This window comes from Phlebotomus papatasi, chromosome 1 (assembly GCF_024763615.1).
Source record: "Phlebotomus papatasi isolate M1 chromosome 1, Ppap_2.1, whole genome shotgun sequence".
NCBI lineage: Eukaryota > Metazoa > Arthropoda > Insecta > Diptera > Psychodidae > Phlebotomus > Phlebotomus papatasi.
This window is the reverse complement of record NC_077222.1, coordinates 9,660,676-9,686,997: the sequence shown is the minus strand read 5'-3', so window position 1 is coordinate 9,686,997 and position 26,322 is coordinate 9,660,676. Positions and strand designations below refer to the sequence as shown.

The window sequence follows — 26,322 nt, the reverse complement described above, 5'->3', positions numbered from 1 at the left end:
TAATCCCTCCCAAAAAAGTTAAGATATACCCATGACAATGATTAATATGCTTGCAATCACCCTCTTTTGCATACGTACATCATTTTTTGGCTTTAACCTTAACATTAACATCCAAAATAACCTTTTTCTCAAAACGGATTTTTGCTCATTCACCTCAAATTTAATTACATAGAGTTTTATATAAGGCATCAACCGCAGAAAATTCTCCTGAGAGAAAAAGAAAGAAGCAAAAGAGATCTGAAAAGGGGTTTTGTTTGAAGAACGATTTCTTGTGAGTAAATATGCAAATCACATTGAAATGTCTTTGCCAGAACGCTTTTTTTGCCTCTCTTCTCAATCTCGATATTAACACTCTGATAACATGGAGCCTTATCGCATGATAACATGATACAACTGCATGAAGTGCTATAAATTATCATTTTTTTACTTAATTTGTTTCTCTTCTTTTTTGGCTGTTTTACTTTTTTCTCGCGTGGTTTAATTTAATTTAATTTTAATTGGGCTTTTTTTTGCACAATTTACGGCACACTCTTTTCCTTCCTGATAACCACGCAGGAAGTTGTGTAATCTTTCCAGAATTCTCGAACATCAGACTATGTCGTTGTGCTCAGACTCAGACTCGCCTTGGTGCCCTTGGAAGGGCTGCAATATTGAAAGTGATCGATTTATTGAATCTAGAACTCTAAAACTTTCCCATAAGGGTAATTTTTAAGCATGCCTTTAAGTGTTTCCCTGTACAAAGGATGAGATGGTTTTAATCCCATGCTCTGGGGAATTAAATTTAGTGAATTATGATCATGTCCCTTTTGAATTTTGAGATTTTCGAACAGTTTCAGATGGTCAAAGAGGAAAAGAAAATCTCAAATAACTACACGACTTTAAATTCGAGAGTACTTCTTCATTGTTTTTTCCTTTTCCATTTTAAAACTGAAAAAATCTCAAAGATACAAATTAGGCATGATTCCAAATTACCCTATCTTGCCCTACTTAAATATTTTTAATAAATAGAAAATTTCCTTTAACCTAAATAAGATTCGAAGACAGGACATTTATACGGGCGTCAGACCTGAAGCAGTCTTCAGACTAGAAGTTTAGCCCAGTTCTCGAGACTGCTAAAGACTCCTATAAACAGCGAGAAATTTAATAGTTTTTTTTTGAGAACCTTAATTAATTTGTCTTTAATAATCCAGTCATAAGTTAAATTTTTCCAATAAATCGTGATTGTTAGGAAATTAGAGCAGTTACGCCATATGGCTAAGTCTTTGGTCTGAAGTCCGTATAAGGCTTCGCCATATGGTTTAACCTGTTTGAATTCCTATCAATTAGGATCTTTTGGGAAAATTTGATTTAGGGTTGGATATTATAAGAGAGTAAATGATGAATTAGATCTCCAAAAACTAATAAAATTGCTTGTTATTAAGAATTTTGAGACCTTCGGGAACTGGGCTAAAATTCTAGTTTGATGATCGTCTTACGTAGTGCAGCTCCACGTCTTAACCGATCGCAAGCCTTCACCACTTACTATTTTTGTTTCGGGGAACCTGGAGCACCACCGAACATGGGGTAGCACCGAACAGTGATTTTTATCTCTAAACTATTTAATGACGAACATTTCTTCACCTTCAGTAGACAAGCATCTCCATAGTATATCTATGACTTCATATACACATACAGGTCTTGCTGTCTAATTGAAAAATCATAGTGTTCGGTAGCACCCCAGTTTTCCCTAATTGGTATTTTAATGATTCCACATTTATAACTCATGCTTATTATAAGTTACCATAATTTTAATTTATTTCAAATGGTTTTCCTGAAATGTTGTTACTTTGAAATATAATAGTAAGAATGGCAGCGTCGATTCAATCCTATTCATTTATTAATTTTTCGAATAATAACAAGCTTCTAAATATATTAAGGAAAATTTATGGTTAGGTATTTATCGATCTATGGAATTAGTTAGATATAATTAATTAACTTTGAAGAGCTAGTTACTCAAAATGCTCTGTTCCTGTTTTTTTCTTTTTATAGTATTTTTAATTCAATTTAATAATCTTAGGATAATCTGTCCTCTCTACAGTGAAAATATGGCCATTATGCAATGGTATGTGTCCTGTGCAGAATGGTATTTTACATTGTTCTCTCCTCATTGAGGGAGTAACTCTCTGGAATGAAGACCCTATAGGAAACAGCGGCTTATCCAAATTTTTTTGGTATCTTAGTCTGCTTTTTTTTCCTTTCTTTTTTTTATCTTATGTAAACTTCCTTTGGATGATGCAGATAGCTCATACAACCTGAATAAAAGTTTTAAACCGTTTTACTCTGGGGTTGGTTATTAACGCTAAGACGGCGGTGTCCGCTATTACATAAACATTGAACTCCTTGAAAATCCTTTATCTGCCATATTTTAGCTATCAAGAGCATTAGCTCAAAAGCAGTAGGGGAATGTTGGCATGGTTCGCACAAAGTGAACTTTCAAACAACGCAAATTTTCTCTTAATTTGCAAAAAGTTAGTTCGTCATTTCTTAGCCATTAGATAGGTAATTATAAAGCTCATGAGACGAGATGAGAAATGGTAAGTCAGTTCTTTGCAAACAAAGAGAAAACTCGCATCGTTTGAAGGTTCACTCTGTGCGAACCACGCCCACATTCCCCTATGTAACAATAAATTGATCAAAATTAATTTTAAAAAAATATTAGAAATGCAAAATCCGGAATAAAATGAAAAAAGAACAACTCATGTGGAACACGAGGAATGCATGGTAGCTACAATTCTAAGGATTAGCCCTCTATTCCGCTCGCGGGGCAAGTCTTTTCAGAGTACGATTCATCCTAAAACCTGAAGCAAAAGCCAAATAAGTGGTTGATGCTCAGATGATTTATATTTTTTAGTCATTTTCCTTCCTTATTTGTTTGATTAAAACGTTAGAATTTTATTGTAATTTTAGTTGCAGTTCTTATAGACTATATTAGATTTCCCTTTGCAAATCTGTGGTCAAATTACGGCTGTCGCCGTCCTTACACTACTGGTCTCTTCATAAAAACTTAGGCATACCCGCCAGGGGAGTTCGGGACATCAATTTTATTAGTTTTTCTTATAGGGAGAAGCGCGCAACCTTCAGACGACTCAAACTTCGCATAACTCATTTTTTATATTTTTAATGGATTTGACTCATGGAAGTTTTTAGGAAATTTGAGGCATTGGACTAGCTATTAAAATAATATTATATTATAATGGGTGAAATTCATTAAAAATATATTGAAAAAACTAGTTGTTGAAAGTTAGAGTCTATCCTTGACTATATAATGCCAAAATCTTGTTTTTAGCTTGTTTTTATGAAGGTATTATTTAATTTTTTTTTTAATTAAATATGCTAGTTTTAATTCTTTTTATTTTAAATTATGAAAAACTATTTTTATAATTATTTTTTTTATCTTATTTTTTATATTTCATGACGTATTTGTTGGTTGCGATCTACCGTATTTCCTTCAAACGTTTGCTTTTCCTTAGCTTGGTAACAACTAAATCACCTTGGCACCCGGCTTCCCTTTTGACGAGGGACCTCGGGTAGAGTCCAGAAGTACCTATACCTAATGCTTAGGCCACTTAGGCGATGCAAGACTTTACTGCACTATTTTTGTAAAAGGAGTTACTTAATATAACTCCGTATCCCTTAAGACACGTAGCTCTCTAAGAACCTCTCTTTAATTTAAGCCTATTTCAACCTGGGCTTAGCAAATTAAGTTGTCATTTTCTTTTTCTAATATTAATTAACCTTTCATACTTATACTTCATACTTAATTTTTTTTATTAAGGGCAGAATCACATTGACAGTAAAATTCTCACTGTATTTCGTTAATTTACGGATTTTCATTGCAATTCTTATGCAAATTCTCGATTACCGTATTACCTCATCTCATACTCTGTGGCACTAGGTGAAAATAATACAAAAAAAAACTGAAGAAATAAAACAATAATGCGATAAACGGTGAGCAAAACAAAACTGTACGATTAATTTCTCTCACAGTTTTTTTTGCTCACCGTTTAACGAATTTTCGTTTTATTTCTTCAATTTTCTTATAGGGGGAGGCTTTGATCGTTCGCACATACGCTACCTTCAGACACTTCATATTTCTCCCATATTCCTTTATGAATCTCACATATGGCTATATATTGTAATAGCTAACCTTAAATCCCATCTTTCCTGAAAAAATTGAGAGTCTAATCCTTTTTTCCTAGTTTCAGGAAACAAAAAATAAAAACAGGTCCAAAACTGTAATTTTGCTGTGCAATATTTCATACGATTGTGCAGAATTAATATCACTTTTCTGAAAAACTACTATCACAAAGGGTAGAAGGGTTATTAGGAATCAGATTTATGTAAAAATCTTTTAGGCTGAACAGGCACTTTTTGTGGGTGGAACAAAATTCACAAACTTGACTCAGATTCATCGATCGCATAGAGAAGACTGCTTCTTTCAGATATTTTCCAGGAAACTTCATTTTAGATACGATCCCTCATATTCACATCTATTGTAATCTACCGATTTGATCCACCACTAAAAAGGAAAACTTAAAAATCGTAAAGTTGATAAACAAGAAGTAATTTGACTCAAATAGGCTGCAGTTGAGTAATTATTAAGCAATTTTGCATTTCTTTGATATAAAAATATTTTTCAAGCTTGCACAAACTGAATGTGCAATGAAAGAATCACATCTGCAATAAGCTCATACAGTTTACAACTGGTTTTTTGACAATCTTTGACATAACCTCACTATTGTGTTGTTTTGCATGACAAAGAAAAGAAATTGTCCGTGAGAAGCTGTTTTGTGAAAATTTTAGCTTGTTCACCTGCTGAAGCTCAATATCTGTGCTAAATCCCGATTCCTGCAGCTGCAGGAACAGAGAAATCTTCAATGATGCGCATTCAAACGTTTTTGTGCATATCCGGCTCCGTGGAGGAATGGTGGAATCTTGTGTGGTCTTCTCGCTTGCAGAGTTTTAGTCAATTTTTAGCTTTAAAAACTTATTGATTCGTGTAAATTTGGTGATATTTGGACTTTTTAAGAAAGTATTCATCAGATTTAACCGTTTCGGGAGTGAAATTCTCGTAGAACCAATCAAAAAAATGGTTTTTAATGTCAATAAAACATCTCTCAGAAAAGTTCCTAAAAAGTGATATTAAAATGTTTTATTCTATATAAAAATGGTTTAATCAAGTAGATTAGAGTTCCCTTTAAACAATGATGTGCAACTTTTAGTGTCCGGTGCAAAATTTACGGTGAAAATGGGGTGTTCAATGATGGCGTGAATCGTGTGCGATAATAGAAACTTGATTCATCTATCGGATAAATCGCCATTAAATTTTCATTTTCCTCTGGAGGAAAATCTAAGGATTTCCTGGAATTTTGTTTGGTGGGATTATAAACCTTATAAGTAAGACATTTTTTTGGCATAGTTGGAGAATCCATACAGTTTGCATGGTAGTCAGAAAAAATCACTGAACTTGAACATCATTTTTGTATGCGAAAGTTCAAAGCCTCCCCCTATTATTTTCACCTAGTGCCACCGAGTGTGAGATAAGGTAATACAGTAATCGAGAATTTGCGTAAGAATTGCAATGAAAATACGTAAATTAACGAAATACGGTGAGGCTACGGCGAGCATTTTATTGTCAATGTGATTCTGCCCTTTTTTTTGAAAAGCAATTGTAAGAAGGTTGAACCGTATTTGTAGTGGCCTTTTCAGTGCACTATTTGTTGTCGTTTTTGCATCCTGTGAAAAAGAGCTAATTTTTCTTAATACACAAACAACAATTGAACAATTCAAATATTTGAGGCATATTTTTTATAATTTTGACAGTTGTCAAAGTCTTTAAATTAGGAAACAAAAAAAATATAAAACCAATTATTTTATTTTTTAGTTGGTAACTACGCTTTAAAAACTAGATTTTTTATTTTTATTACTTAATTTATTTATTTATTTTATAAATTTATATTTCTTTATTCTTTTTTTGAATTGTTTAAAGCCCTAATGAAGGCCTTTATAGTTGAATTATTTAAGCCCGTGTGAGTCTGTATCTTTCTCATTGTTAAAGTTTTTTTTCCTGTTTTTTGATACCTGTAAAAAAATAGGTTTTGAAATTAAACTGCAGGAGAATAACATTGTTAAATTTTTGTTCAACATTATTTTATCATTACTTATTCCTTCAGTTTGATTATGTTATTATACAATAATATTTTGTAAAATATCTTTTATGGATATACTTCCAGCACACTGCAGAGTATATGAAACCATGACTCAACCTTTGCAAAAAAAAATGCACATGATTCGGGGACTTAGGAATGTGTCTCTATGGATTATAGAAATTCAGTAGAAAAAAAATAATAATTTATTGGCGTCTGTGCATTGAGTTTTTTTTTATTGATTCCTAATCGGCAAAGACGAGCCAGAAGAAGTTGTAGAAAGTGTGTCAAGATTAAGTCACATGAAAATGCGCATTTTGCCCCTTTTTTTTAATTAATCTGCGGTTCCCTTTTCACATTTTAGTGATATTAGGTTCTTTTCCAACTGGAAATGCGCACAAAATTTCCATACAAACATAAACATTGAGGCAATTTCCTCAAGTGTTTGTTATTGTTTTATTTTTTTTTCCATAAAGGCCTCTCCCTGTGAACTATCAAAGGTGCAAAAGTTTGGCGCAGAAAAGCCTCAAGTGGTAGGTGATATTGAGAGGTGATTTATGCTTCTTCTGGGGTAATTTTGGGGGTTTTGGGTGACGCATTGGCGAGCCTCCATTGAGAATATATGAAAATGTTCAGACGTAAATCGTAAATTAAAGTACATCCATCTATTTTTACGCGGGATTCGGTATGAGAGATCAATTAACGTATTTTTTCTGAAGCTTACGTGGAATTGTATGAGTGAAAAAAAAAATGTAATTTTCCTCATTGAACTTACGAAGCTCATAAACACTTGCAAGAGGAGTATTAGAATGGAAAAATTTACTACAGTGAATTGTTGATTTTTCGCATAGATATACTCTTGGAGGTTTTTAGCATCACTTTTGTAAACAATTGGATCCGTAAATCACTCTTGTTTTTGAGATCTTGTGGCGCATTTATGTCTCTGACGTTGCGTGAAATTAAGACAGTGTATGGCAAAGTCAAAAAATATGCATGAAATCTCCTCAATTGTTCCCTTGTTGAGCTTCTGTCTCCGTGTCTGACTTTTTTTCCTCACTTTAAATTGGGAAAACTCCGCTGAAGTTGAGTGAGACAATAAAGCTCAAGATCATCTTTTATAAAAGAGTGAAGACTTCATGCATTGTTTGTATACTAAGCATTTTTCCCTCGAAAAACACATGTCCAATTACGCCAAAAAAAAAACTTTCAGTTTAAATATTTAAAGTTGATAGGATGGAAAAAGTTGGAAAAATCTAGCCAGGAAGAGTATTTCCTTTTTGTTTTTGGGCATCCAAATGATGAATATTTTAAATGAATTTTCAGTAATAGCAGTGCAACTTCCATAAGCTCTGAAAAGTTGTTCTACTACGTAAGAATAGAAAATTAGTAGAATTTTTAATGAGATTTTATTACGTCAAGAGAATTTCAGCCTCTAAAAAAATCTCTATGACCATTGATTAAACCTTAATTCTATTTGATACGGATCTTATTTTTTTGAGAATGTTTTTCGCAATATTTAACATACCAGAATGAGTGATTCTGACAGGTTTAACTTCAACTGAGATAGCGTTAATTTTAAAGGATTTATTTCACATCACCGTAATTATTCTCTGGATAACGAGGCATTTTTATGCATATCATTTGTTACATTGTGAAATTTTATAAAATTCAGAACATTTTGCAAGTGACAAAAAAATTTATAAAGCGCCATATTATTTATTTGTGGCAATTTTTATGAGACGTATTCGAAATATGCATGAGCTACACTGAAAAAAATATTTAGTGTAATTATTATTTGTAAGTTTTTGTGACTTCCTACTAGGAATTTACAAAATGTTTGTAAATCTTGCAACAAACTAATAAGTTTTTTAAAGTTTGTATTTTTTTATTGTTTTGTGTCCTTTTACAAACATTTGTTCGTACATTTTTCTTTGTCTGATAAAACTTTAGGAACAAATGACAAAATTATACAAACATTTCTTTGTGTATCTATTATGCGCGGCGCACAATAACTTTTGTTTGTAAATATGTTTTCAAAATTTTCTATGAGAGTGAATGAGATGACCAGATTTAGATCTCACTCACTCTCATTGAAATGTCAAAAATATGTTTACAAAATAAAAATTATTGTGCGTTAGGCATTACATTACTATTTGCATGTCTTTATTTTAAATGTTTATAAAAGAACAAAATATGCTCGTCATGTTACGAAAAATGTTTGCGAAAAGTAAAAACTTTTACGAACTTGTTTGTAGGTTATACGATTTACAACCATTTCGTAAGTCCCCAGTAGGAATTTACAAATATTTACGAACAATTTTACGAAATATTTTTCTGTGTACATTATTTATCTTGCAACATTTTGGCAAAAAAATAATATTTTTCTTGTGTTATTCAGTTAAATTTTTTTAAATTTACAGTATCGTCGGGAAAATCGCTTCAAAATCCTTTTGATTTTTTGCATTATGTGTAAGTCGAACGCTCTTGCCACTTACTCAGACTAAGATACCCGCTCAGAAACCAAATAAGAAAGGAAACTTGTCAAAACTTGTAGTAAAGCTTGAATAAGAGTATTTTATTCGTGGGATTTTTATCTTGCAAGTTTTTGATTAGAACAGATTAAAATGTAAAGAACAAATTAAAAAAATGTTCATAAAAAAGAAAATGGTTCTTTTCATTCAGAATTATTTATTTATAATACAAATTTAATGGAATTTCATTAATTGTTAACGTTATTTTTCGAACTGCTAGAATTAGGGTTACCTGACGCTGTTTATATTTATTATACAGTGCTGTCTCGCTATATGCACAGTTTGGGTACTTTTTTGTCAGTTCTCTCTCTGAATATGCACAACTTTTTTTGAAATTCCCAACGGTTTTTTCTTTCTTTTGATAAATTATCATTTTTTTATTGTTCTAGAATTTCCCGTGTTATTTTAAATATAATATGAGACAGAAAAAAATAAAATTAAGAAAATTAAAAACAAGAAAAATTAGTTACCAAGAAAATAATTGTCTTTATTACTTTGTCAAAATGTAAACAAATTGATTTTGAATGCAACCGACACAAAAGCTGTGCATATAGAGAGTGTGCATATAGAGAGACAGCACTGTACCTTGTTTGGCAATACATTATAAGTCCTAAAGTATCACAATTCCAGTCATTTTGATACTATTAAGTTCATTATTTGCCTTCCTGTCTGTTAAGGTATTTCAGATCAAACTGTTAGAATTGGTATTACCATGCGAACTTGATATTAATTGGTTGGTTTTGGGAAACTAATTGTTTCAGAGAATAATCATTTCTGCAATTATTAAGTCTGATTATTTAATAAAGAGGAAAACAATCTTATTTTCTCTGCCTATTTCAAACTGCTAGAATTGGTATTACCATGCGAACTTGATATTAATTGGTTGGTTTTGGGAATCTAATTGTTTCAGAGAATAATTATTACATCAATTATTAAGTCTGATTATTTATTAAAGAGGAAAAAATATGGTTTTCTATGTCTGTTTCAAACTGCTAGAATTGGCATTACCACGTAAACTTGATATTAATTGGTTGGTTTTTAATCTACTTATTTCATAGAATAATCATTAATGCAATTATTAAGTCTGATTATTTTTTGATATTTGCTGACAATCCTATTTTCTCTGCCTGTTTCAAACTGCTAGAAATGGTATTACCATGTGAACTTGATATTTAGTGGTTCAATCATTCAGTGGAATCAATCACTTCAACAAAAATTACGTTTAATTTTTTAATAAATCCAAAGAGAAAAAATACTTTTCTCTGCTTATTACAATTTATTGTCTAACTACTAGAATTGGTTTTTTAACCAGGTATAACTGAGAACTACAGCTTAATTATTCTATATTTATGAATTTCCGTTTATCTAAATATCATGAATTTTCGCATTTTTTAATATATTTCTCAAAGCCCGACAGAAGTGTATTTGTTTCTCTCCAACTGTTTTCGCTTAAGGTTAAACTGTTAGAATTAGGAATACCTTGGAATACCTTTTGAAACTGAAAATTCAAAAATGATATTGTACTTGCTGAACAAGCTTAGCATGGCAATTTTTAAATCTGTTTGTTTCTTAACATTAGAGACCTTGAAACTTTAGTCTTTACAACTTTTCCTATTTACCCCTAAACTGCTAGAATTATGGATATTCAGTGCAACTTAGACCTTAAGACTAATATTTTACATTCGTGAAATGCAGATGACCACACCTGTTTGTTTCACAAACCCAGAAATAGGTAAATCTCTATGTTTCTCTATGTTTCCATTTAATGTCGAACTGCTAGAATTAGGTATTCCTTCTGTAATTGAGACTTCAATACTGATATGGCATATAAATAAATTGATGAACAAGCGTTGTGCAGAAATTTCAACATTTTTACATGTCCGAAGGTTATACTGTTAAAATTTTTTCACCGTTCAAGTTTAATACACCCTCCGTCCCGAAAAAAGTAGTACGATTGCTAGTAGGGGAAACTGGGGCACCACTAAACACGGGGTAGCACCAAACACTAATTTTTATTCCTAAATTACTTGGACTATCTATACCATTTCTTCAGTGGACAAGCATCCCTATAATGCCTATAAATTCCTATAGGTTTTATCCTCTGAAGTCTAATATCCGATTAAAAAATCGCAGTGTTTGGTGCTACCCCGTGTTTGGTGGTGCCCCAGTTTCCCCTACATTTTATATGAAAGAATGTACGACTTTTTTTTGGGACAGAGGGAGTATTTAACTGCTAGAACTAGGGTTACCTAGTACCACGCATACTTAGTTCGTTACTCTATGTATTAATTAGTTTCTAAAACACCTCCCACAAGTTAGTGCAAAGGTTACTTAAACAGTAATTCTACTAGTTTCAATACTTGGTTACTTCTTCCAAGATACCTTTTTTATCGCTGTCTTTCAACTGCAATAATTAGGGTTGCCTAGTGGAGCCTATGTACATTCAATCATACTCACGATATTATCAATATATTCTTTCAAATTTAAAATAAACTGATAACTTATTGTTTGCACCTAATTAACTTGAATGAATCAACTAAAATCACTTTAATCTGTTATTGAATGTCTATCTATTTTTGATTGGTTGAATGTGGGGTATTGGCTCTTAATTTTTATTTTGAAGGTGACTAGCGATAGTGATATATTTTTCTCAAAGCACAAACAAACAGAATAACAGTTGTCAGCTGATGGTACAAAATATGATTTTCATATTGTTCATTTCATAATTCCATGTTGAAATTGCTGATGTTGGCTCTTGACGTAATGCTGCAATTCAGGGAATTTAACAATATTTTCTCTCAGTGTTTCCGAGACTTTCACCAGGCGCCTCCATTGAACCTCAGGGCATGGACTTTGAGAATAAAAAGGTGTCGGTGTGATGACTTTTTTTTGCGGAACACTGTCTAAATGTAATTTAATAGCTTCAGCGTGAGTTTGACGGACAGAATTATCGGTCTGGCCACCATTCTCTGACTTAACTAGTGAAAATGGGTGGCATGGGGAGAAAGAGCCGTCAAGCACATGAATACATTATGTAGATGATTACAGAGTATGATGTTCCAAACATAGAAAATAGAGATGTGAACCTCCTGATGTTTATTGTATAAATGTTCACAAATCACATTAATATGCTTGGTGTGTGTATTTTAATCTATCCACAATATTATAAATATATATATTTTCTCTATATGTTACCCACAATTTGTGACACAGACTATGCCTTAGCAACAGACACGAAGTTTCGTCTCCACGAGCAATTGGAATACAATATTTTAGTGCTGAAAAGACGTGGCGCGTAAGAAAAGCACTTTTACACGATCGATTTATATTTTGATGTTTTTCTTGGCCTCTCACACCCTCGAAATGAACATTTAGTTTTTTATCTCCAATCGTTCGACATAATTAACACAATTATATTTATAAAAAGCCAACACACATCCCAATCAATATCGACTGTTCCACTCTCAATTGTTCTATCTCAAAATTGCAACATCTCATGAGGATTGTTCGGAAATAAGGATATATCGCAAGGGCGCAATGGAAAGGGCACAAGTCGTTCTAGATAAATTAAGATTGCAGAGTTTGTTCAAATTCATTTCTAAAATCGTATTTCTTAAAAAGCGACTTCTTTTAAAAAATTTTAACTGATTTATTGAAACAATATAGAACATTTTTGCATATCGTCGCTTCCATCAACAGTAGGGGAATTCTGTAAAAATATGACAATGTCATATGACTTTTATGAATAGCCATTAGAAAGTGCTCTTTGAATCTCTTAGTAACTGATATGAATCGGATATTCGATTAGTTCTTCCCAATTTATCACTTAAAAAATTTCAAATTTGTCATATGACTTTGTCATACTGTTATAGAATTCCCAGGGGTGAATTCAGCAGACTGGTGAAAATTTGTCTTGTCCTATGCTCCTCATTTACCCTACAGGAACAGTAGAGCTGTAGCTTTTGTGATTTTTCTCACTAAAATTACTCACTGACATTCTCACTGGGCTGCTGAATATCCTCCCAGGGAGGGAATTCTGTAACCCTGTGAAGTGATCACCTGTCAAAATTGGTGAATGCTTCACTAAAGTGATCGCAAAAGAAATTCTGTAACTTGCGATAGCTTCGTGAAGGGATCACTTTGAGGTTATGTGTTCCACTTGTCAATTTTTCGGTGAAGATGATGTTATCACTCGGTGAAGCCAGTAAAAATTTTTTTCATACTGAGCTTGAAAAACAAGACCATATCATTTCTAATACTCAATTCTAGTGTTTTCCATAGTTATTTAGTTCAAATATTAATGAAAATCTTAAATTTAATAAAATTTCCAACACACTTCCCCTCTCTGCTTCACGCAAAGTTACAGAATAAGTTTTCTAGCAGTAGTGAAGTGAAGCCCATGAACCTTTCACTAGTGAAGCGTTCACAGAGTTAGAGAATTCCTACCCAGGATATGAATTCTGAGATAGTGAGTTATTCATATGATGAATTCACCGTTCTGAGATCTCTCTTTACGAGGAATTTATGAAATACTTACATAACGTGAGTGACCAACGACTCCTGTATATGTACTGTGAATGATAATATGAAAGAGTTGTTAGAGTGACTTATGATAATTCATGTCCAGTAGGGGAGTTCTGTAACAGTATGAGAATGTCATATGACAAATTCATATTTTTTATGTAGTATGTTCAGAAAAACTAATAGTATATCCGATTCATATCACTTAAAATGAACTTCACAGAACCATTCAATGCCCATTGAGCTTGTCCTGCTCCCGAATTCACCACGAAAATTTGTCATATGACATTGTCATATCATTACAGAATATCCTAACAGATCTGGCATAATTATTTGCCAAAATTTGAATAATATTGTCAAAACATTTTCTGGTGAATTTATTTAAATTTTACCAAGTTAGTTTACGCAAAAGATGGCGCTTGATTCTATCTTCTTCAAATTTGTTTTTAGACTGGGATATTTCTGATTTTTTCTCTAATTAAAAATTTTTTTGGGCAAATTTTAATGTTGTCCTGATTTTATTTAAGTAAAAAAACATTGTAAAGTTTGAGTATTGAACAAATTCTAGCCCGATAGCGAGTAATTGTGCTACTATTGTCCTGCAGGGGAATTCTATAAGAGTATGACAATGTCAGATGACAAATTTAGATTTTTTATGCAGTAAATTCGGCAAAACTATTCGAAAATGTGACTTATATCAAAAATTGAGAGCTTCATAGAGTTGTTTGTAGTGGCTGTTTGATAGGTACCGGCCTTTAATGTTGCCTTGTTTCCAAGATTGACTACGAAAATTTGTCACATGACATTGCCATATTGTTAAAGTTTCCCTTAAGTGGGCCCTGGAAAAACCTTATTATCCACTTTCCAAGTTCCAGAACACGGAAACCGGAATTCCCTTTCTGACTTTTCCAAGACTGCCTCATTAACTCCCCTCGCTTTCCATTAGCGCCTTCTCGCAATAATAGTGGTCAGACGAGAGATGCAAAGCTCTTGCAAAATAATAATAGGTTTTGATAGGGTACTCCCCAGTGATGGCCAGTAGATTTAAAGTCACCTCACAAAAAAACATTTTTTCAATTTTGCCCAGAGCTTTCGGTCCTAGATATGAACCTTCTTCAGCGATCGACTAAACTATGTTTTTTGTACTTTATGAGGATCGTAATTTTGTGTGGGATTAAACAATATTATCACTTTCAAATTATCAATTGGGAAGGTTTTTAGGAATTTGTTTTCACTGATTTTCAACTATTTTTAGCAATTTTTTTTTGAGGTACGGGTTTAGGTGTGATGTGGTTTATCCATCCAAAATCGAAAGCTCTGGACAAGATTGAAAAAATGTAATCGATTTTGCTTTGTGGTGGTTCTTGTCACAGCTGTTTGGTGGTTTTATGCCCAGTGCACAAGAACTTTTGTTTTGTAAATATGTTTTTGAAATTTCAATGAGAGTGAATGAAATGTATATCTAGTCATCTCGTTCTTTCTCATAGGAAGTCTTAAAATTACAAACAAAAGTTATTGTGCGTTGGTCATTAGAACACGGCAAGGAAAATAGTCAAGAAAGGAATCAACCCAGAGAAAAGTCGATAATGCAGAAAAACTTGAGCAGAGAGTGCGGTTCTCATTAATGTGAAATTTATATCAGAACTGTAATTCAGAAACGTAATCAGATAAGCTCTTCACTAGCTTACCGTTTGTAGAGCGAATTTCACCAATTTCCTAGAGTAGAGAAAAGTGTCCCGGCTAAAGGGAATGGTATGTTGCACGAGATAAAAGTGGTATTGTTCACGGCTAAGTTTCTGGTTTGTGATCAATAATCAATTTTATCTAGTTTCGTTCAAGAATTGAAGCTTAATTATATTTCACACAGTATAATTTATGCCAAATCGACTTAGAGTAGTATCAAATAGAGCTATCAATACGCTTTGAATGTTTTTCACAGCTCAAAGAGCATTTCTAGTTATACTTTACGATGCGAGAAAGACTCAATGAGAATTCGGCAAATAAAAAATAGACATGAGAGAGAAAGATTGCAAATCTAATAATAGAATCGGGCAATTGTGAGATTAAACTTAGAACTTTTGTTGGTGGAGTGAGTTTTTTATTTCGGAGAAAAATCCTCAAGTGTTTTCTTTTTCGTCGAGGGGAAAGACGGACGCCAAGACACACTTATGTGAATTCTTGCAAATTCAATTGGACATTTCAGCGGTCTATTGAGAGCATCGATAGCATTTTGAGGACAAGGGTTTAACAAAACTGGTTTTAATCCATGTGGGGTTTTCGTCCTTCCTGTCATAAAGATAAAAACAAATATGATTCGAGGACCATTCGAAATTCCATTAAAATTGAGTCCACTTTCCTCACTTAATCTTCACCCATTGACTTTTAGACCTAATCCCCATGACTTTAAAAAAAAATTGAGAGCAATTGTAATTGATAGGCTTTCTGGAGTGACATTGACTCTTTGGTAAAAAATTAGCACAATCACAATAAATGGTGTTGAGTAGTTGAAGGGGAAAATTACAATCGTCTGTGATAATTTCTGCACATTTAATGCTACATTGGCGATAATGGTCGGGTGTATTGAAGGATTCAAAATATAACAATGCTATAACATCTTAGCACCTTTCGTTGATTGCTCAATGAGTTACTCTCAAGAACAAGTGATAGCCCCAGGAATTTGGCTGCAATTGAGAAAAAATCTCGCAAGGGGTTATACATTGCATAATGGAATTTTAATCATTTTAACTCAAATGATTGACAGTGCCAACGATTTTACGATTTTGTCTGAAGAGGTAGCGGCTTCTATTTTGTATACACGATGCCACAACCAAACAATTCAACTGTAAAATGCTTTAGAGTTGTGGCAGTTAGTAAAATATTAAATTTAGAGTTGAGGAAAAGACATTGAGGAATTCCATTTGTTAGTCAAAGTTAATGAGATTCACTATTGGGCATAACTAGACGATGTTTTGACGTGCAATATTGTACAATAAACAATATTAACAAAATTTACGAGTATTTAATTTTTAAGCACTATTTATCCTTCAAAGGTGTTTATATCGAAATTGAACATTTTATGACAGATTGCTATTTATAAAAGTTATTTTGGTCGCTTAATAACTCAAAATAAATCGGAAATTCTTTTTTAGCCAGCTTGAAGTTAATGGATCACTAATAATTTCACAATTTACTCCCTAATAAAATATTTAAATGGAGATTAGTTAGATTACTTTCACTGAAATGAAATAGAAGAGAATTAAAAATTTTTAAGTAGTCTGACAAACAATGATTCTAAATTTACTAAAAGAATTGAAAAAAAACAAATTAAATATAATTATTCGACGAAAAAGAAATATTTTAGAGAAGAGCGGAGAAGTTCAAGCAACTGAAGGTTTTTTTAAAGACTCTTTTGTTCAATTTTTACAAACTTTTATCAAGCCAATTAGGTTTGCTAGTTTTCATTGGATAATGGCCATGTGTAAATACTGATACAACTTTATAAAGGAAAAGAAATCATATTTTCAAAAGTCTTACATGTGGGAAACTGCCCCCCCCCTACTCCTACAGCCAAAATCTTTCTATTAAATTTAGTAAAATTGATTAAATTACTACATTTTGTGCTATTAATCTTCTTGAAACGATATGATAAATAATTTAAGATTTATCACTCAATCTTTAACAAAAATAAAATAAAATTAAAGAATACAAAATAAAATAAGATTATAAATTGAAAGAAAAAACTAATTACTTACGAACTAGTATACACTCCAATCAATCGTACAAGTATTCTTTTTTTTTAATTTTTATTGCATTCGAATTGTCTCATTTTAAAGTGTTTAAGGTAAAGTGCCCTCGAGTCGACCGGTTCCTTGACTCGACCGGTCGTCAATATTTGAATATTTGATGGTGAATTTCTATAAAATTGTCACTGATTCGTATTTATTTATGGAATAATTGACCTATTAATGTTAGATCATACAACAAATATTAATGTAAATATAAATAAATTGAATAAATAATTCGGCATTGAATAAATGAGCAGTAAAAAGTTAAAATTGATCAGTAACAGAAAAATTTGAAACAGTGATATTATCGTACAAATTTTGGCAAAGGGAAAATAAAGGGCTTTTCACTCTATGTGGAACTATTTTAAATGTTAATTATATAAATTAGGCCCATTTTTGTAAAGATTTAAGTTTTTTACTGACCATAATTAGTTATTTTACTGCTCATTTTTAATTTTTTACTGCCCATTTAGAATTTTTTACTGCTCGTTTGTTTTTTGCCCAAATAATTCTATCGGTCGAATTGAGGAACCCGTCGGCTTGAAGGCACTTTACTTTATAATGTAAAATTTAGTATTCCAGAAAACGAACAATCCACCGGTAAACCAATTAAAAGTTCATGTACTCTCTTAACACATAAAGAAATCAATCATTAAAATAAATACTCCAAAATTGCAATTAGAATTTAATTGCTAAGTTATTACTGATGGCATCGAATAAACGAGTAGTAAAAAATAAAAAAATGGTCAATAAAAAAAGTTCTAAATGGCCAGTAAAATTTAAAAAAAAGCAGTGAAATATTAAAAAGCAAAGATTGAAGGGAGCAGTATTTTTATTAAAAAGCATCATAAAAAATAAAAAGAGCACAGTAAAAAAATGAAATGTGGTCAGTAAAAATTGAAAATGAGCAGTAAAAAAATCAAATTGGTCTAGAAAAATATTGGGTTTAGTTAGCAAAAAAGAATTAAAAATGACCGATGAAATATTAAAAATTACGAGTAAAATACTAAAAATGAGCAGTAAAATATTAAGAATAAGTAGTAAAATATTTTTAATAAAAAAATAGCTGTAGAATATTCAAAATCAGCAGTAAAAAGTTAAAAGTGAGCATTAAAAATATTCGACTTGATCAGTGAAAAATTAAAAAAATGGCAAGGAAAATACTAAAAATTATGAGTAAAATACTAAAAATGAGCAGTAAAATATTAAGAAATGAGCAGTAAAATAACAAAAAATGAGAAGTATAATATTCAAAATGATCAGTAAAATATTCAATTTGGCCAGTAAATAATGAGAATTTGGTGGGTAAAAAATAAAAATCGGTCAGCTGTTTCAATTATCTTGCCTAAAAAATAAAAAAGAACAACATAAATCAATTTTACACTTAAAGAAAATTGAAGATTCAATTCAATTTACATTTTCAAGGAATCTGCGTGATTCACACAAATTATTTAAAAGAGCCAAAACTTAATTAAAAAATTTTAGAAACTTTCATGGATTCTTCAATTTAATTCCTCATTGTTTTGGCACACAAATTCCATAAAATCAATATTCACATCTCTTTCTTAAAAGTTTAGCACATATCTTCTATCCTACTCTTTAGCACTCTTTTTTTTCATTTGAACATCACACCAAATTAAATTTAGTTTGGTCCTATTTGGAGTCCAAAAAGTAGGATAGACTTACGCAAATCTTTTGAGAAAGCAAAGGACGCGAATTTTGTTTTCATGAAATTTTACCGATCTAAAAAGGTGTGCCGGAGGTATTACTGCTCATTTTTAAATTTTACTTCCCAAATTTCTTTTTTTATTAGGATAATTTAGCTTTTAACTGACCAAATTTGATACTTTAGTCAGAAATTTCAATTTTATCTTACCTATTTCAGAAGCTAGAAAATTTTTACAAGTACTGTATAAAGTGATAAGTTAATCACAATAATATCGAATTTAACTCTTTATGCCTGTGGCACTCCTTTTAGATTACGAAAGATTCATGAAATCAAAATTCACATCCTATTTTCAAACGTTTTGTATATGTCTTTTCGCTCCTATGGCTCCGGCACACCTTTTAGATCAGGAAAATATCATGAAGTCAAAATTTGAATCTTCTTCCTTTTCACACGTCAGGTGACTATCTCATTCTTTCGAATTTTTCTTCTTCTTTTAAACATCACTCCAAATTCAATTTAGCTCAATTGAATATGGTATACGAAGGAATGAGATAGTGATATACGAAACATGTGAGTTAGATAGAGATTAGAATTTTGACTTCATTAAATTTTCCTGACCTAAAAGGTGTGCCGGAGCCATTATAATCTGAAATCTAAATTGAATTTCCAATGATACTCAAAAGAAGAAGAAGAGTGTGAAAGAATAAGATAGACATATTCAATATCTCTGAAAAAAGAAAGGGATGGAAATTTTGCCTTCATAATATTTTCTATTCCTTTCTAAAAGACATAGCAGAGGAATTAGAATAATGTTTAAACTAAGAAAACCCTAGTGCAAAAATATACAATTCTAATTTAAATAAAAGTCATTGACATTGATGTGGCGCAAATGCCAAATTTAGAAACTTATTTTTCTACACTCTAAATTACACGTAGTATAGTAGTCACAATAAACAAAACAGCAACCAAAATATTGTTTTTTCAGCAAACAGTTTCTTTCAATCACACCAACGACAGAAAAAAAACAATTTTCCACATGCAAGACTTTCTGAATAATTCTAAAATTCAGGTTAATAGAACATTAAAAAGAAGCAAAATGAGTATTTAAGAATACAAGAGTAGATGATAGATCCTCTTTTAAGTTTTCTTTAGCTCAAAATTTTTATTGATTTATGAGGCTTATTGGCTTGTGTTTTGAAGATTTTTTTTTCATGCTCTAATACTTTTCTCAGAAAAAAAGCGGGAAAAACGAGATCCGCGATGTGAAGAAACTCAATTAATGCCACAACGTACTTTCGACATTTTCCAAAAAAAACTCTCACCGCTCTAAATCTGGATTATTCTGGATAGGGTTTTACTCTCATATTGGGTTTTTTGTTTAAGTCAGATTGAGCTCGTTAGAAATAAATAAAAAAGTTTCGAGGCGCCAGATTATTTACCATGGGTTTCTCTCTCTCACGAAGTAGTTAAAATGGCATTCCCTGGCTCTTCTGTGTCCTCTTGCAAAACTCTATTAGATTTTCCGTATTGCAGTTGAGATTGCGACAAAGAACGATGATAAATAAATTTTTTATTGTACGCAATAGAAGTGAAAAGTTGTGGGATGTGTTGTGCCAAAATCTTTCTTTAGTGATCTTATTGATGTCTCATTAACTACGCATCATTCCCATGTTGTACACATCTTCATGATCAACAATTTGACATTATTTATCATTGTTTGATTGTCCTAAATGCCTGTCACGGAAGCAGCTGCGTGTTATCCGTGACTCATGCGTGTGCCAGTCCAATTAACCGAAAGTGACCAACTACTATCAAGACATCATTTCCCTCGTGTGACTTCCACCAATGTTTTGATTTATAGCATCAGAATTACTCAATGAAACACCTACGCGTATTTTGGCTTGTCTACTTCATATGATTTCCAGACATATGACTAAGAAGAGCGGTGTCGAAAGATGATGTATAAGTATAATCTCTACGGTTATAAGCTTAGCCAAGGGGTCAATCAATAATGGAGAATTCTGTTTAGAAGCTCCAGGAACTTGATGCATAGCGTTGTGAAGCTTATCACAGGGTTAAGTTCAATGCTGAGATTAAAGTTTTAGAGTTAGTGTTCGTCACATTCAAAGTTGAGCTATTCAATGTCGTCAAATACTCTTTTAGAAAAAAAATTATTTACTTAACCCATTCAGTCAATGTACCAGAAATACTTGAGATAGAATGTTCATATTTTGGGATTAGTTTCCTACAGATTAATAGATAAATTTTTTGAAAAGAATTTTTTTCTATAATGGGGGCGCAGGGAGCCCCTGTCAAACAACGGTTTCTGAATTTAAATTCTGTGCATTAATTCATTACAAACTCTATTAATTTAGGTAGAGTAACTATCCAAGAAAACAAATTGATAGATAGAATTCAAATCCGGAAAGAGAAAGGAGACCAATTTAAACAAATTCGACGGGATGTAGAATTTTCCGTCCGCCATTATGAGCAAAAATTTTGCATTACCTTCCGCGAAGCAAGAAAACAATAACAAAATGTATTTCCATCTCTATCGGACCATTTTCCCCAAGTAATTGAAGAACTAAAGTTACTAAAAATTCACTCCCGACAGCAATTCGGATAAAAACTGCCCAGGAATAAATCATCTAAAAGCACACAGTTTGCGTATGTTGTATAATACCATGGTAAGGAATGGGTTAATACATTTTGAAGATGAGTGATATACTTAATCTAAGACCGGCTTCAGACTGGAGGTTTAGCCTAGTTCCCGAAGGTCTCAAAAATCTTAATAACAAACAATTTTATTGATTTTTCAAAATCTAATGAATCATGTGCCCTTAATATTCAATCCTAAACAACAATTTCCTAAAAAATCATGCTTGATGAGGCATTAGAGGAGTTAAGCCAGATAACTAAGCCTTAGGTCTGAAGCCCGTATAAGGGCCCAGATAGACTCAGGCTGATCCTCTATGATATTTAGCTTGCAAAATTTGGCAGTAAAGATTTATCCCAAACTGCCATATATTCATAGGATCACGATTAGAGAACCTTTGCATTAATTTCCTTTACCCAATCCTCTACTGCCAAATTTTACAGGCTAAGCATTTTTGAGGATTAGCCTTGATCTATTTAGACCCCAAGACTAACTGAAATAATACTCTTAATACTTTAGAAAGCTTTTTTAATTTTCCAATTTCATTTACGAATAAGCCCTGTAGATATATAAGTTTAACAATAGAATACGTGTAAAACGAATAACCAAACAAGGCCTCAAATACGGGTTTTGGTTTAGAGATTTAGCCCAGTTTCCGAATGTTTCGAAATCCTAATTAGAAAGCAATTTTAGGGTTTTTCTTAAAATGATACAGATTATTTGGCCTAAACAACTAATTTATTTTAAGTTGATTTTTTCCCAGAAATCTTTTCTGATAAGAAACCGAAAAGCCATAAGGGCCATATGAGTTAAACCTTAGATCAGAAACCCGTATAAAGCTTTGATTTATACCAATTCTAAAATTCTCGATCGGGTGGTCTTATACTTCAGCGTTGAAATGGGATCCAGAAGGCCCGGAATACTTCTGGTTCATTCAGGAATATAATCCATTGCTTATTGAACCATTGAAAATTAAAGGCACAGCAATTGTGAATTATGCCAAATCCTAGAAGCCGGATTAAATAATGTTAAATTAACTGAAACAGAATTTTAAAATCAAATCTCGACCGATTTTGGTTATCTGGCGTATTTTAAAAATTAAATTTCTAATATTAGAACACCTCCTAGAAGAACAATGCGTCATAGCTGATGATAGTAGCTCTCTGAATGTGATTTTGAAAAGAAAACTCATTCTACTCCTAAAGATCACTCCCTAAACTTGGTTCATTCGTTCAATTTTTTTAGGCATCTTCAAACCATATTATTACTCAATTTGGGAGTTTTCTGGTAACTTAAATTGAAAAAAGCAAGGGAAGTATTGAATCTCAACTTTTTAAAAATTTTTGGAAAAAATATCAAGAATTATTTCCAGGGATTAGCAAAGAAAATATTAGAAAAATAATACAAATATTAGCAGAACTATTTTTTAAAGTAAAAAGTTCTTTCAAATAAGAAGTTAAAATCTCGGTAAATTTATTAAATGATTTCAAAATTCGTAATTCAATTTAATTAAGTAGATTCTACTAAAATTTATGGACAGCTGATAAAATTAGGTTAACAATCTTGCTCACTGTTTTCAACTTACCTAGCCCTAATGTAATGTAAAACATATTTTAAAACCGAAATATAAAACTAGAGAAGGAACATTTCCACCATTTGGTCCCGGAGGTTGGACTCAACTCTGAAACGGCGGTGGACGCATTGAGGGTGGGAAATGAAAATTAACTCAATTTAATTTAAATAAATTTAATTTAAAAAAATCAATACAATACTTTACTTATAGTAATGTCAGTGATGGAACGAAGAGCATTCTAAGCACATAAAAAGATTTTTGGTTCTATAATGCCTTACTTAGGGAATTCCACAAAACTATATTAAGAAAAAACTGCTTCTTAGGTTAACCCTTCGGGAGCGGAATCGTAGATAGGCTTAGTATTTAGAGTTAGTTCATATTGGATCGTCGTAAAGGATAGATCGTTAGAAGGAACGCTGAAGGTTTTGGAGAAACTTCTAGCGCCCAAGGCGCTCATCCATACTATTGCATAAAAGGGTCCACTCTTACAGATTCCCTAATGTATCTAACAGTTTTAATAATCTTAGATTGACTCAATATTTATATTATAAACAAAAAGGGATAATATTATAAATCTCAGATTAAATACGTATTTATTTAACCCCTTTTATAGGGGTTGTTAGGAAGTTCAATTTTTAATATCCGGATACCTACTATTCATCAATAAGTATTCTAAATTTAATGAGCAGAAAAGTAATCTCAGAAAATAATTTTGTCAAGTCCTAGGGAAAAGTGCTCATGCTTGATACCATTGGAAGCTTCATAATGACTAAATTTTTCCTATGTTTCTCAATAAACGTGACTCCGCAATATATTTTAAAAAACTGGCCACTTTTCTGTAGTTTTTAAAATATGGTTGCAATGAGTCACATATATGTTGTGAAACATAGGAAATTTAGTCATTACGAAGCTTCCAATAGTATCAAGCATGGGCACTTTCCCCTATGTGTTTCCTGGAACGATGAATAGTTAATTACTTTGTACTTCGTAAACGTAGGTTTTTTTTTAAATATTTAAAAATCTGGTGGAACATTTAATGCATTATTAAATTGTTTGCACTATTGAAGTTATACTGTAGAGGGTACGACATACTCGACAATTGTTAACCCACTCAGCTGATGTTTGAAAGGAAAACATTTAGTGGGAGGCTTTCAGGCTTCGCACATGTTCTGGCTTCGAACACTGAGTTAATTGTTTTCATGAAATGTGTGACTTAATACTAGCTATTAAAATACATTGCCTTACGTCAGTTTCATTAAAGAAATATGGACAAATATGAAGTGTTCGAAACCACAGTGTGTGCGAGACTTGAAAGTCTTTCCCTAATTCTCTATTACTAAGTTAAATTTACTATTTACTTAATTTCGAGAACAATTAGTGCTTATTCCAGGAATTACAAAAAATATAATAAATTAATAAATTATATTTTAAATCGTAATTTCTGAGAAATGAATTCATGCAGAACTATGCTTCGGGCTATTAAGCTTTGCAAGCAACTTGTGCACACATTTTTCTTAATATAAAACTTCAAGCCATTCTCAAACAATTTGAATATCCCCTTTTCTATTACCGGCTGTCTTATTTAGAGCTCAAATTGAGGATTTATCCAGCACGCGCAACGCCCAGAATCGCATTTAGTATTCATCCGAAACAGTATTTCACATCTTTGACGTCATTAGTCTGAAAATGTGTATTCTCGTGAATTCAGTCGATCATTGTCTATTCTCTAAACTTTTGCTATACCAAGAAACACGTTTGTTTTTTTTCTACACTCTTTTTCCAAACAAAATAACAGTGGGTTTATCTTGATAGAAATCCCTCAAACAAAAATCTTGTAAGTCTCGTCAGAAGTGGGATCAGTCAGAGGCCAGAAAAACCCGATCTTTTCCGCATTAATATTATTCTTTTCTTCTCGATGGATAAATACGCAGTGTGTTGAAATTGAATTAAGCAGAGAAAAAAAATGACTTTCGTCAGTAGAGATGCGATTTGACGTATCAGGGGAAGACCTTCTTTCTCTATGGCAAAATGCGCGAGAAAAGTGGGAGAGAGAAAATGGGGCCAGACTATTTATCATTTTACTTAATATTTTTTTTTCTTCTTTTTATTCTCCTCCCAGAACGATTCATATTCTTTTTGTTTTATTTCTCAGTGACTGATCCCAAAATGATTTCTGAGAAATTGGTTTTGAGCTAAAATTAACATGTCGCGTTCCAAGAGATACACACGAAAATCTTTCTTTCGAGACTCACTGGCTCTTCCTCAATGCACAATATTTTCCGCGAGATTATATAGATGATGTCAAACCACAGAGAGTTTTTCCTGGTACAATAAGAACATGTGAAAAACACGGATTTTCAATTTTATAGATGTTCTTTTTCTCTTTTTACAAAAAAACATGTTTATGGGATTATCAATTTTGTTTTTCACATTTAAACCAAATTAACAATTGCTGGGTGAGATGTGCGTCAAAGTTTTGTTGCTTTCAATTTTCCTCATGATTTGCTTTTTACATACAAATTTTCCTCGCCACAATAGCACTTTGGTTGGGTTTTTTGCAAATTTTCACCTTAATTCTTTTTTTTTACGTCACTTCTCACCCTCCATTTGACCGTGTAATTGAATTTTTTGACGAAAATTGTTCTTCTCAATTGAAAATTTTTGCACAGTCTCTGGGCAAGAAGTAGGGAAGGGTATGGGGAGGCCTATGAAAGATCGAAGGGAGGTGAAAATAGATTTGATACTTTGAATCTTGGTGCTATTCATGTCTCAAGCCCAAGCATAATTATAATCCTCTGGCAGAGAAAATAGATTGACTGAAGAGACTTGGTCTTTTTGGTCACCTTCCTCTTTCAATTGGGGACTCTATGTTGCAAGGCAGAGACTCTTCTGTCTCAGATTGTACCCTAAATTCCAAAAGTTTGTTAATTTTAAATCACGTGGAAGTGCTGTAAGAAGTTATAGATCTTGAAAGATTTATTGGAGGTATTATCGAGACATAAGAGGAATTTTTGATAAGCACTACCGTATTTTGTTTCAGATAGTACTATCTGCTCTCTTTTTTCTTAAGAATCGATGTAGTTTAAGGTCGCATTGGAGAGTTTGTTTTTAGTTTCTGAAAATTAAATTTAAAATAAAATGACACGCCTTTATTCAAGAGATTAGAAGTATATTTTAGTAAACAATTTTAAAACGATTCTTGGAATCCAGTAAGCAGTAGTTCTTAAATATAGATTTTGAAGTGTTTGTATTGAAGAAAGATATTAAATTAAAATGTTTATTGATTGTCAATAAATGGTTTTCTGTTTTCTATTGGTTTAAGGTAAATAGATTTCGATAAAATTGATGATTAGATAGTTCTTAAGTTTGATATCGTAGAAATGTTTCTCTAGTTTGAAGAAA

At 32.0% G+C, this 26,322-nt stretch overlaps 1 protein-coding gene across 13 annotated transcripts in view; it reads left to right on the top strand.

The window, feature by feature from the left end:
- LOC129798721 (uncharacterized) overlaps positions 1-26,322 on the top strand; it is a 178,139-nt gene that overhangs the window by 105,043 nt on the left and 46,774 nt on the right. The window lies entirely within an intron of this gene.